This window comes from Neovison vison, chromosome 11, assembly GCF_020171115.1.
Source record: "Neovison vison isolate M4711 chromosome 11, ASM_NN_V1, whole genome shotgun sequence".
NCBI lineage: Eukaryota > Metazoa > Chordata > Mammalia > Carnivora > Mustelidae > Neogale > Neogale vison.
In genome coordinates, this window is record NC_058101.1 from 196162473 (window position 1) to 196183693 (window position 21221).

General features: G+C 39.8%; 1 protein-coding gene across 1 annotated transcript in view; it reads left to right on the forward strand.

Annotated features, from left to right (window-relative positions):
• Positions 1-1867: 1867 nt before the first annotated feature.
• SORBS2 (sorbin and SH3 domain containing 2) overlaps positions 1868-21221 on the forward strand; it is a 344555-nt gene continuing 325201 nt past the window's right edge. Inside the window, exon 1 of the mRNA XM_044225573.1 lies at positions 1868-1911. The gene's annotated coding sequence lies outside the window, so the exon portion shown is untranslated. The remainder of the gene's footprint in view (positions 1912-21221) is intronic.

Sequence of the window (21221 nt, forward strand, 5' to 3'; positions counted from 1 at the left end):
CTATATACTTTGGTGTCTGTGCATGAACTAATAGGCTTGCAGTGACAAATCACCGATAGACTTTGAACGAAGTGATATGAACTACCCGTCCATCTTTTCATTCACAAGGGAATTAATGATAGTATTTAAACTGCGCTCCCTGTACATTTGTTTCCTCCAGTTTACTTTTTTCTGTATTAGTTTGTCTGTCTGTTATTTGCCTGTTTCTTTTTTATTTGTTCTGTTTTCTGCTTTGATTTTAGAGCCTTATCTGACCCACTCATATGTAAGAGTAGGCACTAAAATCTCAGCGGTAGAGCTTATTAATGTGGCCCTCCCCGCTGGGTGATCTGGGCAGGCCATTCCTTCGAGAGTAGGTAGTTTTTATGTTTTTAAGTCTTTCGGTATGGTCAGAATCCCCAGAGAATCCTCTTCACATGCTCTTTCTGAAGAGTATACACCTTGCTACCTGTCTCCTAAAAGTTTAGTGCAGTCCACAAGGCCTATTTTCTGCTTATTCCTGTATTTTCATCTTTGTACCTTTAGCCTCAACCAGGCCAGACCAAGACACTGTGTTTTAGTCTCTCCAGAGAAAATGTTCTCCTAGGGCGAAGGATGGGCAGTCAGATGACTGCTCTTATTAACCCCATCTTCCTTCTACTTCCAAAAGTCATTCACATCTCCAGTTCTAGAGCTAACTCATGCTATAAATTGTGTCCCTTCTTGACTTTCACTGTTGCTAGTTTAGGATTCAGCTTTTCCCATTCACTTATTGCCTATCTATTTTCTAGTTTTCTAAATGTGGTTGCAGTTTTTTCCCCATTTCTTTGGCCTTGTAGGTTTACGGTTCTTAAGATAGAAACCTTATTGTCATTTTAGTTTTTATGAGAGAGAGAAGCTTAAAGGTATATAGTCAATTCCCCTTCCATTTGAAGCCTCTCATTTAAAAAAATATACCAGTGGGTAAGTGTTAATACCCTGTACTAGATCCTTAACCAAAGTAAAGTATAAAATTCAATCTAATATATGGATGGGAGATGAGAAAGCTATACTTTTTAATTCGTTCTTAGTTTGCCTGCCTTCACAGAGTAAAATATTTGATGTTTCTTTCTGTTACTTTTCTTCTAGGGCTGTCAACAAAAGGCTTTATCATTTGTCTGTCGTTGATCTTTATGTTTTCATTATCATAGCCAAAGAAAAGCAACCATAAATATTGTAAGAGCACTTTGTAGAAGTGATTTATAACACTTTCTTGAGATGGCTTCAGTAGCCTTATTCAGCCGCATCTCCTGGCATTTTTAATAACCCTCTTAATACATTCTGTCATCCCCATCTGTTCTGATTTAATGTCGATGATCAAGGCACGCTCTGCGGCGGGAAGCCACCTGATCACTCCAGTCCTGTGTTACGTGTGCGTCCAGCTCAAGGTATTTTCAGAGAGGACACGTCAAACTGCTGTTATTTAATTATATCCAGTTTACTAGTTTTCTCCTGGGCAGCTTAGGTAAGACTTCAGAAAATTAGGCATTAGACACGTTCATAGGAAATCACATCATGGCTTTTCAAAAACCAGTTCAGTTTAACCTGCTGCTAATTCCCTAACTGGCAATTCTCTGACTCCATCCCTAGGGGAAATATATTGAACACAGCTGAAGGTTAAGGCAGAGGAGTACAGTGAGACAAGGAAGCAGCCAATCAGACGGCGAGGGTCTGAAGATCTGATGCCTCCAGGCAAGCAGCACCAAGCGGAGCTGGTTAGTCTCCTTTTATTGCCGACGAACACTACACACATGTCGTAAATGCTCCTTATGTTGGCAGCAGCCACCAAGCAGAGCCCGTAGCTAAGAAGAGTGGGATACATGCCTAAGCAACTCATTCTGCACAGCGGCTGACAAGACAACGATTCCTGTTTTGGAATGTTCTCATTCAAAGGTATTGGTTCTTTTTCATTGAGTTGCTATATTTCTTACGAATTTCGGACAGCAGAGATGCTGGTGCTGGAGAAAAATCTCTCTGCTTTCTAGTAATGCTTTGTTCCTCTTCTCAGTCTAAATGCCAGCCTTTTAAGATGGTTAACCTCTGGGGGAGCCAGTAATAAGCAGAATAAAGGAACACTTTACATTGCTTAAGCTGACTGTGCACAGACCCTTTATTAGGACAGACTCTTTGTTACTGTTGCTATTGTTCTGAAGGTAAGCTGGCTAAAAATGCAGCTTCAAACCATCACATTCTGCTACACAGATAACTAAAGAGACTCAGGGAAAGAACTGGGTGGGGGGGGCAGAGGGTAGGGGAGGCTACATATTGTAAAGGTTACTGCAATTTTTCTAGCAATCTACCAGACTCAGAAAAAGGGCCACAGTTCCTGATCTAAGGTAAAGAAAATGAATTTTGTGAGTATGAAGATTCCTATATTCTTTAGACACAAGTTTTATAAAAAATGAATACTTTGCATATTCTCCTCGTGCTTAATGATTAAAACACCTTAATTATCATTTATCACTGACAGCTGGTGTAATCGTCCAGAAGTCATCAGCCTATTAGGAGCTCTTGTTTTAGTTGCCAAGGTAATTGAAAGGATAATTTAATATGTTACAGAGTAACAAAAGACTCATGAGAAACATATTGCATTAGGTGAGGCATGAGATTGCTTTGCGGAGCATTTATTTTTTAGAGTGGGTCCCTTCTTTTGTCTCTCCCCTGGCTCAATTATCTGTTGGAAGGAATGGATCAAACCAGGACTTTCATCACGTACCGCATATTTAGACTAACATTATTATTTATTCTGTATATTAGGCAAGACTGAGTTTATGTCTAAGATATTAAATTGCTAGTCATATGGAAAGGTTTCGCTGTTAAGTTGTTCATTATCCTCCATGGGACATGTGAAATTATACATCGGTGGGCTATCAACGGTGGCCTGAATGAAGTCAAGTAAACTGTTGTCCCAGGGAGCAGAAATGATTGCAAGATGTTCTCTGCTTCATTTTCCAGTTCTTCTTCAGAAGCAATTACAATTCTAATGTTCATAGCGCACGGTCAAGTGTAACTTTTTAATATTACATCTCTGAAAGGTCTCCAAGTATTGCAAAATATTTGTGTCACCATTTCTTAAGAGAGGGGAAATTTTAAAGCATTGATCATAGTTTCTAAATTGCCAGGTCATTTATTTATCAATTACAGATTGTAGAGCTAAATACACCTTGTCTGTGTAATATCATCAATTTATATTATGATACAATTTGTGATTTTCAGTTTCTCTAATATTTATAAGTGCATGGTTTTATTTTTAAGATATATAAACAAAAGTAATACATATAGATAATACTTGAAAATCTATTTAAATGTGAAAAGTCCCTAGTTATATGTAATGTAAGTCATTATAATAAAGTAATACAAAAATTAAAATCTTAGCTTTACAATTTAAAAATCAACTACAAAATCAAAATAAGATTTTTTCATATATGTGTAATTATTGCCTTCTAGCTATATCTAAAAGACATTGTCTCCCCCAGACCGTAAAACTAACCAATTAATCAGTTGGACATAGGGAGTTCATTTGCAACTTTGATGAATGGTAACGGGAATGTAGGGATTAATATTATTCTGCAAAAGAGAATACGGAAGGATAGTATCTTGTATGTGAACCATAAGAAGTATTCTTACACCTGGGATGATGTAAAATTTATTTCTATAAACTATAATCGTAGAAAATCTGGTTAGAGTCAATAAAGCATTTTGGGACAGCTAGATACTGGTTAAGAGGAATGAATTAAAGCAAAAGAAGGGATCTTTCCCTCTGAGGCAGTGCAGGGGTAAAATAACCCCAGTGAGACTGGCTGAAATCCCAGCCCTACCACCTCCTCCCTGCAGAACACGGGAGATTAGCCCTACCTTGCTGGTTTGCGAGTTAGGAGTCCCTATAATTGTAAGTAGTTTGTGTCAGTATGAGAAGGATGTCATTAAAAAGATATGGTATCAAAGTTGATTCTGAACCTCATTGGGGCTGGCCGGGTGTAGACAGGATTACTCCTTCCACTTAGAAGAGGGGATTGATCATAGTTGGAATCCGGAGAAAAGGCTGCATTAGTTCATCACTGTTCCCCCCACCCCCCACCCCACGCCCTCCGTTCTCTTCCTTCTCTTCAATAATGTCTATTCTTCTGCCTCTGGAGAGCACTGCCTTTAGTGTAGGCTTTGACTCTTATTTAAATGCTAATAGGCTTGGCAAGGCTATTTTAAGGTATTATTACACCTTGGTCTTCTGGCAGACCTGAGAGCAGATGCTGATAAAGGAATGGTGAGTAGGAGACAGATTTTAAAAAGAGGGTTGGGAGGGGGATAAGGGGAGGGAAGCTCGTTCCAGCAAAAGGGATGCTGTTGAGAGAGGAAGAGCTAATTGGAGACTCTAAAGACTAGGAAACATATCCTCTCATTCCAAGATCACTTAATAAACGCCTACAGAGAGACCAGGTCAACTCAGAACATAGAATTAGGCTGTGGGTCCAAATAGAGTGGGTCCAGACTAAAGCCCAAGCAGCAATCTTGGCGGGAAACATGATGCATACAGACGTTCTTTTTCCTGGTCACCTGTGAGGCTGTTTGTTCAAGTGGTGACTTCATGTTGTTCTGAGGAAGAACTTATTTACTGACTTGAAGAGGAATAAACAAAGGGAAAAGGAAATGAAATCTGAGGAACAGAGCAAATTTTTCATATTTATGGCACGAAAACCTTTGCCAGGGTACATGTGATCATGTGCAGGATGACTGTTGAAAACGTAGCTCAGCTTCCATCTACAGAAAGAGCATCAACACACCCTCTGAGGGGGACACTCTTCATGTCTGTGTGGTCTTCCAACTTCTCCCCATTCAAGGCCATGCAACTGCACCTCCATGATTTTCCCGAACTTGAAATTACTCCCATTCATAGCCGTGCTTCCACCTGTACATGAGTGATTCAATCTAGAGGAGGTTTTATGTTATTTGAAACTCAGTATTTAGGACATGGCCCAGACTGTGTGGTAATTTGATGGTCCCGATGTTCCCAAGGCCATCCCCACCCACTGGTCAGTGTCTTGAATTGTACCTTTCATGTCACTGAGAAGCAAACATCTCTGGAAAAATTAACACTATGAAAAGCTATTTTCACTTTTCTCTTCTACCACTTTTAATATTCTGCCTTCTTACAGTTTTGGGCATGTTTGTTTGTTTCCTTCACCAGACTGGAGTTCTTCCAGAAAAAGGATAGAGTCTGACTTCAAATTTTACCATCGCCTAGCAGGAGGCCTGTCACGTAGAAAATATTACACAAATATTTGTTCAACTTATTAAACAGTTCATTTCCCAAGGAGCTCATTGATGTATGTACACTGAACTACCAAGCTACCTGAATTACATGAAGGATAAAGTGGCCAAATGAATAGCTTCAATTTGACCTCACAATAAAACCTGTATATTAGGAAAAATTTACTTTGTTCAGCATCTCTTAGCAGCCTCCGGTCAGTGTATCCTGGAACCCTCAGAGTATTGATGAGTTCAGGGAACTGTGTTCATGCCCAAGCAAATCCTGTATGTCCACACTGATAAAGTAATAGCTCAGTCTCATTAGTATAGGAGCCAAGTCCAGCATGTGCTGTGTCGGGGGCGCTGGCAAGAATAGCGGCAAAGGGACACCAGAAGTCTCGCTCTCTGCGGGGAGGTGAGGGTTGCTTCTAGAGGGACAAAGGGCAGGGTCTACGGAGCAGCTCTGGAGGAAGCCGGGGTGAGTAGCTCCACTCTAATCGTCAGAGAACATATAAAGCCACTCAGACATTGGAGGAGCAGGGTTCTTCCATCCCTCACAACTTTGTAAGCCTTTCTTAGGCCTTTCCGAAATCCGTATCATGGATGGAGAAAGGAAGCCAAGCGCATGTTTTCCTTAATAGGCCTGAGGTGGTGAAGGGATGGTACCTCCCTGCTCACAACCAAGACCGTGTTATTATGAAATCTAAGGCGGGCTGTGGAAAACAACGCAGTTATTTTGTGAGAATGCTACCGGAAATGATGTCTTGTTTTGTTTTCCTCTGATATCATTAAGGAATCATCAGTAGATAGGTCTGGGTTTATGATCTGCCTGTGAATCAATCAGTCAAAGATGTTACCCTTCCCATTTTGAACTCTACTTTGAATTAGAACTGTTCCTCCTGGCAGACACAGGGAAACATTTGTATGTTCACTCAGCTTCTTCTTGAACCTTCTGGGGACGCTAGGCCATTCATATTTTGTTTACCGAGTCACTTGAGCTCCCTCCTCCCAGCACCATGAGAACAACCACCATGGTGCATGTCCTGGTACAATTTCTTTTTTTTTTTTTTTTTTTTAAAGATTTTATTTATTTATTTGACAGAGAGAGATCACAAGTAAGCAGAGAAGTAGGCAGAGAGAGAGAGAGAGGAAAGCAGGCTCTCCGCCCAGTGGAGAGCCCGATGTGGGACTCGATCCCAGGACCCTGGGATCATGACCTGAGCCGAAGGCAGCGGCTTAACCCACTGAGCCACCCAGGCGCCCCCTGGTACAATTTCTGACCCAGCTCTCTGAAGCATACTCGGTCTGTTTTTAAAGGAAAGATAGCGACGCTAATAAAAAACAAATGCCTAATAAGTCAAAATGTGTATTAGAAATTAAAAGTAATATTCCTAGTGTGGTCTTTCTTTCCTTCTTTTTTTAAAGATTTTATTTATATGAGAGAGAGAGCACAAGCATGGGAGAGGCAGAGGGAGAGGAAGAGGGAGAAACCGACACTGAGCAGGGAGCCCAATGCAGGGCTCGATCCCAGGACCCTGAGATCAAGACCTGAGCTAAAGGCAGACACTTAACCGACTGAGCCAACCAGGTGCCCCTACCATGGTCTTTCTTAAGGCTCTAAATATGCATTTTAAAATCATTACTGGACTGCTGGAAGGGACACTTAGCTCTTGAGTTTTATTAATATGTTATGATGCAGTGTAACCTCATGTGACTTCTTTTTTATTGACTCTTACAAAACTAAATTTTATCTGTATTGTGTTTTACAGTTCAGTTATTTTTTGTGTTTTTTTAATACTCCGTTTATGGTTACCCCCTCCTTCTCCCCTCCCCCCAGCTCCTGACAAGGCTATAATCACAATTCTTCTGTGTCCTGTACTGTTTACCTCGGAATTTCATTGTTTGGTCATAAATTATGCAAATGCTAAAAATCTGAAGTAACTCAAAACTATTTCTAAAAATGATTATTATTTTGCGCTCTTCTTTATCCATACCTTTCTCAGCACTCCAGCATCGCACAGGCACGCTAGGTAAATAAAGAATAAATTGGGTTGAATAAAGAATCTCTGGAAGTTTCCTTATAAAAACTGTCACCAGACTCTCAGCCTGTGCATTAATATAGAGCTTCCATAACCCACCCAGTTCTCTTCTTCCACTAATTATGGCAAACCGAGACTTTCCCCCTTAGTTATAGTTCTTCTAAGAATTTATACTTTACCTGACTCTTTATTTTATTCTTCAGCTTGGGGATTGGATTGCTTCTCCAATTCATTATCAAAGATGGGTAGAATTTTGAGCTCTAGACTGATGTTACTTTAAGATATTTATTCTCGGGGCGCCTGGGTGGCTCAGTGGGTTAAGCCGCTGCCTTCAGCTCAGGTCATGGTCTCAGGGTCCTGGGATCGAGTCCCGCGTCGGGCTCTCTGCTCAGCAGGGAGCCTGCTTCCCTCTCTCTCTCTGCCTGCCTCTCCGACTACTTGTGATTTCTTTCTGTCAAATAAATAAATAAAATCTTAAAAAAAAGATATTTATTCTCAAAATATTTCTGATTACCATTTGAAGCAAGAACTCTGTTCTTTTCCTCTTTTTCCTTGCTCTTCAATTGTTATCGTAAGACAATGGACCCTCTTTAACTTGAGTTTATGGGACACAATGTCAGTGAGCATTTTGAGAATGCTGATGTCCCCAATTATATTTCCCCTATAGCTCTCAGAGCCACAGATTTCTTTGGATTTCCCATTATTTTTGCTTCAATTCCTACACCTGCACCAGATTACTATGTTAGATTTTAATGGGCTTTTCTGCTTTTCACGGGCTTTCTTTCTTCAATCTATTCTCCACCCTGCTGTTAAGTTATGATGTTAAAAAACAAACGTGTTCACATTATTCTTTTGCGTATGACATAGCAGAGTGCTACTCCTCACTAACTTAGTCCAACCCCTTCCAAAGTGTGGTATAATAGAGTATGATTTGCAATCAAGTAGACTTTGTTCAGAACCTGACTATACCATTTTTATAATTGAACCTTTGATTTTCATATCAATGAAATAAGACTGATGTCTACCTACCTTGTATTTCACTTGAAGTTTAAATAGGACCATGAACATCAAGTATGTAGGATGCCATCTGTTGCAGAATAGGCATGTAATAATTTAGAAATAGTACTTTCTGTTCCAGAATTAAATTCAAATGCAATACTTGGCATAGTATAGAGGAGACTTTTATTATCTGTTACATGCCACTTTAGCCGCCCTACCTCCTGCCCCTACCAGTCTGCTGCCTCCATGTCTAAACTTGTTCTCTAGCGGCAGTAGGAGTTCTCAAACTCTATGCTGTGTTCGTCGCATTTCATTATGTTTGCCCTTACATGTGGTGTTGTTTCCTTGACATGGGATGCAGCCTTCTCCCTCCTCTCATTCTCAAAAATCTCTTCTTCATCGTTAAACCCATAGCTCAAGAACTATTCGCTTCTGCTTATTGATATTCTTTATACCTTATAAGATATCTAATATTTGATGATCTCTTCTATCTGCCAGGTGCTCTTTTAAGGAAGCATTTTACATGTTATCTAATCTAATACTGAAATTCATTATTCTGCTCATCACAATATTTGCTTTGTCTTCCCCACTACATTTTGAACTACTTGAGTATAGAAAAGCATGATTACCATATCTTGTATGAGCAAATGAATGAATAAAGAGTGAGATAAATAGGGGCACCTGGGTGGCTCAGTGGATTAAGCAGCTGCCTTCGGCTCGGGTCATGATCCCAGGGTCCTGGGATCGAGCCCCGCATCGGGCTCTCTGCTCTGTGGAAAGCCTGCTTCCTCCTCTCTCTCTGCCTGCCTCTCGCCAACTTCTGATCTCTGTCTGTCAAATAAATAAATAAAATAAAATCTTTAAAAAAAGAGAGAGAGAGATAAATGAGTGGAAGTAGAGAGGGAGCAGATGCTGTATGTCCATAGGAGGGGATATGAAAATATTTCCTGAAATGGGCCAGTATTTTAGGGAGAAAACGACAATAAAGTTCTGGAATTTTAGAGAACATACTGTGTCAACAAATAAACAAAATAGAGCAAAACATAAACATACTTAAACTATAATGGATGATGGGGATTGAAGAGGTAAGTACTGGTTAAGTACAGGTCATTGGTAGGAAACATCAAGAATAAGAACTGAATCAGGGAATTCCTGAAGAAAGAGTTTAGGACTGCATTAAGTATAGATTTCAGTTTCCAAAGAAACTAGCCAGAGAGGTCTAGATAAAAAAGAAGTAATCATTTCTGGAATTAATTGTCATGTGTTCTGACCAGTACTACCTTAGTGCTAGGTCATATGCTAAGGATATTATATGAAATGGCTTATTTAAACATTTAAAAACCCAAGAGGAAAGGGATTTTGTCATTCCCATTTTATAAAAGAGGCAACAGAGTAGGGGCTGGGTTTATCTGGGACTATGGACGGGGCTGGAAATTAGAAAGCTTGGATTTGAAGCCAAGTTTGCCGAACTCTTGTGCTCAGACTGCTTATTACTGTGCTCTTCTGGCTCCTCAAGTAAACCGTGGGAGATGGCTCAAGCAAGCAAAGAGGTGAATTACGTTAGAAGAAAAAACATAACATCATTCCCAAAGTTTGAAACTAGAGGAACACTTTTTAAAAAATTGATGTTTTGAAAGCAGTGGGAACCGAGATGCTGGAGGAGACAGTCTTCCATCCCGTCTCTGTGGGATTTCTCTCCCTACAGAGCATATTCCCTAAGAGTCCCATTCCCGGGGACACTGAAGACTGACCACATGCATGGATCACATTCCTCTAGATGAGGGCGTATTGAGAGGATAGCAAGGGAATTCAAAAAAACGCAAAGGGGAAAAGCTATGAATGGCAAGACCCTGAGCTCTGAAGGTAAAAATCCTTGCTCTTTTTTTTTTTTTTAAAGATTTTATTTATTTGACAGAGAGAGAGACCACAAGTAGGCGGAGAGGCAGGCAAAGAGAGAGAGAGGAGGAAGCAGGCTCCCCACTGAGCAGAGAGCCTGATGCGGGACTTAATCCCAGAACCCTGAGATTATGACCTGAGCTGAAGGCAGAGGCTTAACCCACTGAGCCACCCAGGCACCCCAATCCTTGCTCTTTTGATCCCATCTTTACTATGTATATGTGACTGTTGGAGAATTGGGTAGAAATTGGGGGAGTGACAGTGCCAAGTTACGGCCCAGGGACCCACATGTTGGGTTACTGCCTGGCAAGAGGTGTCTGAGTTTATCCTGCAACACAGTCATTGATGAAGGAGGATTTCTGGAGTCAGAGAAATCCAACAGGACATAACTCTGCATTTTGTGTAATTGAATTACATATATTTTATCTTTTTTATAAAATAAAGAGCTAACTGACCTTTTTGGGAAGGTTTTATTAGCTTATTCAGCACTATACAGTTCACATTTTAAAGATATGTGTTGTGAAATATGTCCTGTTGACAAAATTGGGTTCAGATGTACAGTAAGTTTTTAATTTCTCCCACGGATATATTTTTGAAAGAATGAATTATTTCAGGAAGGGGGAATAAGGTAGTTGAAGAGATGGAAGTTTGTTTTGCCTTTCATTTTGTTTGGTTTGGTTTGTATTCCCTTTGCTGACATTTTGATTGGAACACTATCTACCAAGGGAAAATATTGTGAAACATAACTACTCCAAGAATGTCATGCATTGATTTTTCTGCAACTTATATGTATATCTAACTCTCATCACGGGTTTTATGCCTCATGCATTTTCGGATTCTTTCAGAGAGCTAAACTTACAAAATTATTTGTGGGTTTATTGCTCTTTTCAACCTATCTCTTCTTTCTCCATTCTTGGGCACTGCCTTAATTCACACTTGATTTTGTTGTTGTTTACATGATGGCCTCACCCTGTAGCAGATCTCTGGGCCCACCCCCTTCAACCTCTCCTCAAAGCCAGCATTCTCTTTCTAAAATGCAAATTTGCTCATGTTACGAAATTCCTTCAACTTTTTGAGATAGCTTTTTGTTCTCAGGATGAAGTCCAACTTCCCTCATGGGTTCTACAGTCTTTCTAAATCATCTCTCAGCCTGTGAGGTTTTCTCCTAATTACCTCTGCATCCCCTCTGTCTATTCCACAGATTTTGAACTACTCATAGGTTGCCAAATATATCTTGTTATTTCAACACCCAAGCCCTTCTGGATCCCACCACTTCTACCTGGAGCATTGTCCACACCTCCATCTTGCCTTTGCCTACTCCTCCCCCCAACACCTCCATCTTGCTATGTCACCTGGTAGAGTTATCCTCTGCTCATTCTTTCCATTGCTCACATACTTACCCAGCATGGATTAGAGGTCTTTCCTCTAATCTTAGCACCCAATTAATAATCTTAACATATGGGCCATGTTTTATTTATGTCTGCCTGGTTCTCAGTAAGGTTTTGTTGAATAAATGAATGAACAAGGAGAAAAGCAAGAATCCTCTAAAATGAAAAGTGGGAAAGAAAAAAAATCTATAAAAATGTCATAAATAAAACAATATAAGAGGATTAGTGGATGAAATGAAATCTACTTTTAAAGATTTGCCCAAGTTGTGCGATGATCAGGAAATAACCTCGGATTTGAATTGTCATCATTTTCATTCTTGCGTGCTTTTGGGTAAATTGGAAGGGGAGATGAACCATGAGAGACTATGGACTCTGAAAAACAATCTGAGGGGTTTGAAGTGGCGGGGGGGTGGGAGGTTGGGGTACCAGGTGGTGGGTATTATAGAGGGCACAGCTTGCATGGAACACTGGGTGTGGTGAAAAAATAATGAATACTGTTTTTCTGAAAATAAATAAATTGGAAAAAAAAAAACAAACGTTGCCCATTAAATTGGGTCCCTCTGACCTAACCTGGGTCAAAATTTTGAAGACACAGTGTAAAAAAAAATTTGCTAATTAACATGGTATACCTTTTATGTGTTGATAATCTTGGCTATACACTTGGTGTGGTTTCCTCATTTATCTAGCATTATTCTGTTAGAAGAAAACTGATGGGTTCAGAAAATTCTCAAAATGACCAACTTTTCACTACAATAGTCACTAGTTGGACAGAATGAAATAGGTAGATTAAGCCTCTAAGCAATTATGGCACTGTCATGGCATTTATCTTGGTAATTGCTGGAGATCAATATTCTACTTCATGTTCAGGGATCCTTTGCAAATCAACTTTTGACTTTTGAGTAAAATGTGGAGAGTACTGACATATATGGCCACTTTGTTTAATATGATTCATAAACTTCAAAGGTTCCTAGAACACCAATGATATTACAGTTGAAGCATCGTTGAAAGCCTGAAATCAGGGCCCTTTGCCCCATGGATTGTTACTGGCTGCATTTGAAGAATTCAATAAAAGGGTGATCTAGAACAGATGTTTGGCACCACTGATGATAGTGGTACTAATCTTACACTTACCTGAGCCATAGGATTAAAGGGAAAACACATTGTTTCATGATTGCTGGATTTGCCATAATATTTGTTGGCCTACCAACAACTTTCCTGAAATTCACAGAATCACACTTCTTTAAACTTGTGTTCATTTTCCAGGACATAAAGTCACTTGATGTGTCTAATGACAGCTTTCAATGAAGTTTCACACACATGTGTTGCAGAACTCTTTTGTATGCCAACATTTGCTTATTAAATATTTATGACTTTGTGCCACATTTCAGTTTTTCTATAGCATGAAAAGTGTAAATGCATCAAGAGGGCTATGTGATTTCTGTACTATGCATTGCAGATCCAGATTTTAGACATGCTATGTCTTTATTGTATTCCATTGTATTATTTATGCTATGACTTTGTTGTATTTTACTGTGTTATACAAATTCATAGCCTGGACTCATTTGTCAGAAATGGAAGTCATGCAATCCAGATCTCTTGAAATGAAATGAAAGTGAGACTCAGTCTATGTAGGCATTTAAATGGCTTGGCCAACATCATATACCTATTCACAGGAATGTAAGTATTGGAACCCAGATCTTGATGCTCCCAAGCCAGTACCTGCACAATGGCTTTAATTTTGGACCTAATATCCCCATTTGGGGCCCTCAAATCCATTTCATGCTGATCACTTATTAGAATATACAGCATGTTTGGCAAAGGAGAGTATATAGTTGTTTGAGTAACATTACAGGATAGGGAATTTTCCTGAAATGGTTCCTAATAAAGGGGGTAGACTGACAAATATAAGTAGGACATAGCTTTGATGTGTGGTTTTCTAGAACACCACATTAGTTTTCTTTTTTCTAAGAATTTATTTATTTATTTGTGACAGAGAGTGGGACGGGGCAGGAAGGGACAAAAGGAGAGGGCGAGAAGCATTCTCCCTGCTGAGCATGGAGCCCGACCTGAGACTTGATCCCAGGACACTGAGTTCATGACCTCAGCCAAAATCAAGAATTGGTCACTCAACCAACTGAACCCCCAGGCACCCCATAGAACACCATCATTGGCTTTGTTTCAACATTTTCATATCCAATACTCAAACAAACACATTCAATACTTTAAAGAAACAGGAAGGTTGAATGAATGGTACATCAAATATCCACTACCTAGATTTACTTGCCAACATTTTGCCATATTGTTACATCCAGATACATGCACATTTTGAAGAAGCATTTGAAATTCAGTTGTGGACGTCATGATTTCACTTCTGGATATTAGATATCCCAAGAATAGGACATTATTCTACATAGCCTTAAATCCACAACACAGCTAAGAAAATTCATAGTGTCCTAATGTTATCTAATGTCTGCTTCATTTCCAAACTTCTCTAATTGTTCCTTTTTAAGTTATTTTATTCTTTTGTTCTTTAATCAGGTTATATTTGAAGCTCATACAAATAGTCTCTATTTTATATTTTTAAAATTATTTTTTGTAAAGATTTATTTATTTGAGAGAGAGGGAGAGCACAAGCAGGGGGAGGAGTAGAGGGAGAGAGAATGTCAAGCAGATTCCCTGCTGAGTGAAGAGCCAACGGGGCTTGATCCCAGGATCCTGAGATCATGACTTGAGCCAAAATCAAGAGTCAGCCACTCAACCTACTGAGCCACCCAGGTGCCACACATCTAGTGTGGGGGCCCCACATCTAGTGGGGCACCTGGGTGGCTCAGTGGGTTAAGCCTCTGCCTTCGGATTAGGGTTCTGGGATCGAGCTCCACATGGGCTCTCTGCTCAGCAGGGAGCCTGCTTCCTCCTCTCTCTCTGCCTGCCTCCTCTGCCTACTTGTGATCTGTCAAATAAATAAATAAAATCTAAAAAAAAATCTATTACATTCCTCTTAGCTATTTTCTCTGTGACATTAGCTTTTTGGGAACAAGCCAGTTGTCTTATAAACTGTCCCACAATCGGAATTCATGTTGTTATTTCATTATGATGATGTTTACCTTCTTTCTCATTCCCTTTATCTCCTATAAATTGAAAATTTGTTCTTACAGCTTGCATCTATATTGTTTTTGGCAATATTTTGCCTTAAATGATGTTTTATATGCCATCATATCTGGAGGTACATGTTTACTTCCATGAGGCCAAATGTCAACAATGCTATATTTGATTTTTTGACTAAGGTGGTGACTGACAGATTGTCCCGTTACAAAGAAAGGTTTCCCTCTTTACAATCATTAGGTAATCTGAAGGCTGGTAATCTATCACTGTGTGGAATATCTTGTTCTCCAAATAACTACTAAATTTGTCCACACTGAAATGGCCTTAAACAACCCAAAGAGCTCTCCTGGGTATATCTTACTTGAATGTTTTCAAGTAGTGATACACAAAAGGAATTATTTTCACTAGAAACACCATTAATTCAATTCCATTCTATCAGAAGAAATGTCAAAAGCCTCTTAAAAATTATTGTTAAATTAAACTCTCCACATTATAGAAAATATAGATAGTGTCATACTTGTTAACCCAAATTTCTTTTCTCTTGTCCTAATTAGTAAATTTACCACTGTCTGTTCACCATCTAGATATTAGCCACATTTCTTATGTTATACTCTCAGAAATAACTAGAACATTTTGGGGAGCCATGACCTCAGGGGTGAATGTGCTGGGAACATACTTCAAAAGGATGAAGGCTCTGGGGCAGGAGCAAGTTGGTGTGCCCAGCTTGGGTGACCAGGGGTGAAGGTAATGTCAGAGAGTTAGGTTGAGTCAGGATATAGCAATCAAGAAAGATCATGGTAATAAACTTTATTCTTTATGTGCTGAAAAGACTAGAGGATTTAAAGCAAAAGAATGGTGTGAGTTGATTTCTGTTTTACAAGTTTACTCTTGAACTGCAGAAGGGCAGACACAGAAGCAGGGAGACCAGTGAGGCAATGAATACTGGTCCATTGAGAGCTGACAGGCTTGCACAGGGGGAGTTAGAGGTCATGGCCATGGAGGTGGTGAGATATAATCATATTCTGATATATTTTGGTAGAAGTGCCTATAGGATAGGGTAAGTGTATGAGGAATCAAGGGTAAATGGGAGAGTAGCATGTTTGTAGAAGGAATTTACTAAATTTGTAATTTTCTCGAGGCCCTGTAAGTTTAAGCTCCCACTAGAACTCTAAGCAGTAACTGGGCTATTGATTAAACTAGTCTAAAGAAGTGAGAGGCTGGCACAGGAGATACATGTTTGGGTGGTGTCCTGGAAGATAAGGAAAGAAATGCTTCAGAAGGAATGGCATCTGGGTCAAATGCTAATAGGGTCAATTAGGAAGAGGGCTTTGAAATCACCTTTGGGGTTGACAGGGTGGAGAGAACTGGTGACTATGACAAGAATGGTTCCATCTGTAGGATGGAGATGAAAGGTTCTCTGGAGAAAGTTAAGACAGAGGTGTAAGCACTTCTGCCGGGAAGGGGAACGAAGGGATGGGGGAGCAGTTAGAGGGTGATGTGGGCCAAGGAGAACACTACCTTCTTGTTAAATGGGAAGCATTACAGCATCTTCAAATGTTGATGGAATTATTCCAGTGAAGAGAAAGACATTGATGGTCCTGAGAGACATTACAAATAATTGCCTGAGAGAACCTATGGAGTAGCTTAAGAAGTAAAACCTCTAGTATACAAAGGAATGCTTTGTCTTACATGGAGAGAGGGAAGAACAGTTCCATAAAAAATGAGAGAGAAGAGAAATTGAGGCTATATTTGGCATGGAAAGCAAGACATCTATTCTCTCAACAAAGTGTAAAGCAAGGTCCTGAGCTCCTAGTATGTGGCTGGAGAACAAAATATGGACAGTTGGAAAGGAAATAAAAAGGTGTCAAGTCCTCCTTTAGGAGAATGAGCAAGATTATTTATATAGACATCTGTCAGAATTATCAGGCAATATTAAATACCTCCTTGATATCTGTGGTCATAGATATAATGTAATACCCATGAAATTGTGTGCTTTTTGCAAGCCACAGCCATGCTTTGAAACAGAGATAAAGTAGCTGGAGATTGGGTGCAACTAGACCAGTATGTTGTTGGACAAGCACACGGAGGGAGAATGAGAGGCAATGGGATTAACAAAGGATATGGGGTGGGGGGTGATATTCCAATGGAATAAGTAATGGAATCCATGTGGCTGGATGGGAAAGGAGCACATGGCAGAGCAGAGCCTAAGGGTTACAAGAACTTTATAGTGCCAATCCCTAGAATTCTCAGGGAAATAAAAAATTCTCAGACTCTATGTGGTAGAATAAATTGTCTAAAATGATGAGATAATTATCAGAGTGGATACTTACAGATTTAAAAAATGGTCAACTCATTGGAAGGATTGTAGAGAGCTTTTTGACTTTGAGGACAAGAAGTTTAGCCTCATCTCCTTGAGTAAGTGGCTTAAAATGGAGCTCATGGACAGGGTTTTAAGCACTGAGATAGAATAAAAGTGTGTGTTTGTGTGTATATATGCTATTTTCTGTGTGAAAGGATCCTAGGTTGCCTCCAATTATCAAAAGAATATCCGAATGGGGTGGTTTAGTCCGTTAAGCTCTTGACTTCGGTGCAGGTCATGATATCAGGGTCATGGATCTGGCCTGGCGTCTGGGTCCCTGCTCAACGGGGGTCTGTCTTGGGATTCTCTCTCTCCCTCTGCCCCTCACCTGCTCTCTGTCTCTCTCTAAAATAAATAAGTAAATCTTTAAAAAAGCACATCTGAATGTGCTCATTGCTCTAGAATGCAGGAAGTGAGCAGTCATTGAAAGTATCTGAATAGGACTGTATAAAGAACATGTTATTTAGAAAAGTAAGACAGCATTTGAAGGGGTAGAGAAAAGGGAGATTCTAAGTAAGAGGAAGTGAAGAATTCTCCACTGACATGGCAGGGAAAGGGACAGACATTCAGAACTGGATTCCACTGCCACCTGAGGCAGCATCCCTCTCTCACACTATGTTGCATTCAACACCTCTGTTCTCTCCATTCCCTCGTCTCTTCTTTTCCTTTCTCTTTCTTTTTAAGATTTATGTATTTGAGAGAGAGAGCACGTGTGAGCAGGGGGAGAGGCAGAGGGTGAGAAACTCAAGCAGACACCCCGCTGAGCACGGAGCCCAACATGGAGCTCGATCTCATGACTCTCAGATCATGACCTGAGCCAATATCAAGAGATGCTTAACTGACTGAGCCACCCAAATGCCGTTCTCTTCCTTTTCTTACTAAAGTGAAAGGATGGTTTATGTTTCGTGGCTTTAATTAGGTATCACTTGATGAACTCTTGAATCCGGGGCATTTAGAAGGAGTTAAGCAAAGATGTAGAGTTTTGCTCCCATACCTCTTACCACGTTGGGGCAGAAGGACAGACCTGGAGGTACTTTCAACCAAAGGTTTAGTGTGTCTGTTCTGCTCAGGATATACAAGGTTCCAACTTCTAAAGTTAATCACTAAGTGCTAATGGCCTGTGAGACTAAGGCGTTACCATGTGTCACTGAGGAGCAGAAGTTTTAGATTCAGGCATAGGTGAGGCAGCCATTTCACTTAATCCTTACAATACCCAAGTTGTATTAATAATACAATAAATTAATAAATTGTATCAGCCCTATTGTATGACTGAGTAATGAGAAATTGAGAGACATTAACTCACTCATGAGTAGACAGCCAGTACACTGTAGAACATGGAATGCTTCATGAAGAGTCATTACAGTGGACAGGGAACACATTTCTCAGAGGTTTAGGAAATACTTGCATTTAATTCTCTTAAAGCACCACTTTCCCACTATTACAAGACTAGTGAATTTTCCTGAAAATTGGATTAAAGTAACAAGCAGACAGTAAATTCTGTCATCATTAAAATCAATGAAATGTCATGTTAGCAAATAATCATTCATCATTCAAGAAGATAACTATGAGCAGAATTTCAATTAAATTTGGAATAAAAATTATCCTGCTAGAATGGTTCAGAATGTAATTCTATCAGTCCCTAAGAAATTGAATTTGCTTTTTAAAAAATTTTATTTATGTATTTGACAGTGAGAGAGGGAACACAAATAGGGGGAGTGGGAGAGGGGAAAGCAGGCCTCCTGCCAAGTGGGAAGCCTGGTGCGGGGCTCAGTCCCAGGACACCGGGATCATGACCTGAGCTGAAGGCAGATGCTTAATGACCAAGCCACCCAGGCACCCCTGAATTTTCTTTTTAAAGCATTCTGATTAAACATTCCTGAGGTCGTCCCACCTTTAGTGAAATGGATAACTTTGCTGTGCTATTAGCAAGAGCAGAACGTAGGGAGTGGGGAAGGAAAAGAAGGCCCTTCTACATTCTGGGCCCTGGAGAGCTAGGGAAATTTGCTATAAATTACATTTCTATCAACCACAGTGACCATATTTCCTGGCCCTGAAACTGGGACATGTGGCCTGACAAAGAGACAGAATATTCAAAATTAGGATTATCAGAGGAAGAGGGATTTATAGTTGTCATACGATTAATAGGGTTGAGAGGAGTCAACTTGGAAAACTCAGGCTTACAACTTGGGTCACATTTGAGGAGATTGAACTGAAAATTAATTTATGACTCTGTTATACTTGTGAACATTTAATGTGGTCTCAAAAACCTACTGCTAACATCTACTAAACCTCCCCTTTCTGAGTTCCTGTACCTGCAGGGTATGCATTCAGTGCCCCTGTATCATTGAGCAGTGATTTTATAACATTCCCATTGCCTATGTTGAACTCTTTGGAAAGTCTTCATAATCCTGGTGCCTGGTAGAGTGCCCACGCTCAACAGGCCCTCTGTGAATGTCTGTTGAAGGCATGGAACATGGGGCCAACCAGAGCCAGGATAAGCCGCAGTCCTTGCTACTCTTCCTGTGAAAGCTTCATGCTTACTCTTTAGGTGTATCTGAATCTGGAACACTTTGAATACAAGTGGTCCCCTCATTGGAAAACTTACCTGGGCACAACCTTCCCACTTAATTCTCAGCGATAACCTATGTCTTTTTCCATGTTATCCCATAATGCCTTGCATTATATTTCAATTTGATTGTTGGTATCTCTAATAGAAGGTAAATCACATTTTCCAACTATACACACATCTCAGCATCAGCCCACTTGACTAATTAACCAGGTAGTTTCAATTTGATGATAAGTGAACCTAGCAAGTCCCTAGCTAAAGTTAGAATGTCTCAAGAAAACATTCTTGAGTACTGACCATGGCTACTCAGTGGCAAAAATGCTGTCTGTTTTTGTTGACATTTGTTCTGATTATTAAATATCTTAATACTGGTGAAGTACTTGGGATGGTCCTATTAGATAGTGAACTCCATTTATGTGTTTTCTCTTATTTTGTTTTGTATAGTTTTCAATAAGCATATGAGGGCAAAGGAAATTGGTGCAAAAGTCAAGGAATCTCTTAAACACATAGTCTCCCATAGCTTTTATTAGAATTTCTCACTACAGGCAAGTGATGTTTAAGGATGAAATCATAAATGAGAAATTTTGTACTGACAGTCAAGACTTGGGTCTATATGGTGGGACATGGGGATAGAAGATAGATTGGATTAAGCCCCTTGTGCCTTTAAGATCAGAGAAGCTTCTCAATTATTGAATTTGGCTTAGGTTCCATTACACAGCCCACTGGGCGATTGGCACTTTGCCCGTTGGTTTGTGGGTATAAACTGTGTTTCTTTGTGTTTTCTCAAGACCTGGAGAAAGAACAATAGCCTTTGGTTGTTGGTTTATTTTGATATCTTTAACTATTTGATCTGAGATAGAAATATACAATCTATTTGATACATAGAAGATGCTACCAAAATATCTAAAATGCAAATAATGCAAAAACTGCTTGATTCTGTGACAAACTATCTGCAAGTCTTGATCAAGAACCTTAGACTTACATGAGTCTAGGGATGCTACCAAAGACCATGGAACAATTTTCAGGAAAAGAGATCTACTTTTGAGTATGTGACCAGACTGGAATGTTATCAACTGCCTTGTTTTCGCTCTTCAAAAATTTTTTCATCATTATGGAAAATTCGCAATGCTTAATAGAAGGGTAAAAATGTTCGAAAGGAAAGCAAGTTGGATGCCTTTATTCAAGAAAAGTGTCTTTATTTGGCTTTACCACTAGTGTGCAGCCCCTAGATATCCAGGAGAGTGCCTTATTCATGCTCTTATTTTAAGGGCCTACAGTACCATCAAGAGTGGCACTCAAAACCCGTTGTGGAATGAATAACTGAGGGAAAGAAGGAGAGTCCTTTTGGCCTTTAGACCCTCATTCAAATAGTTTTAGAGTTGCTATGTCATCCAAAGAGGGCAGGAGGGAGAAGACACAAGGGTGAAGAGATAAATCAGGCAGCAAAATTGCCAGCTAGAGGTGGGACTTCTACTGAAATCTACTGGGAAAAGTTTGAGTATTTGTCTTCCCTAAAGATTTTATTTTCTCCTATGTGTAAAAATGCTTTAAAGATGAAACTTTTGATTTAGAACAAAACTAGAATCTCTGGAAAGCGTGCAGTTTGGCAG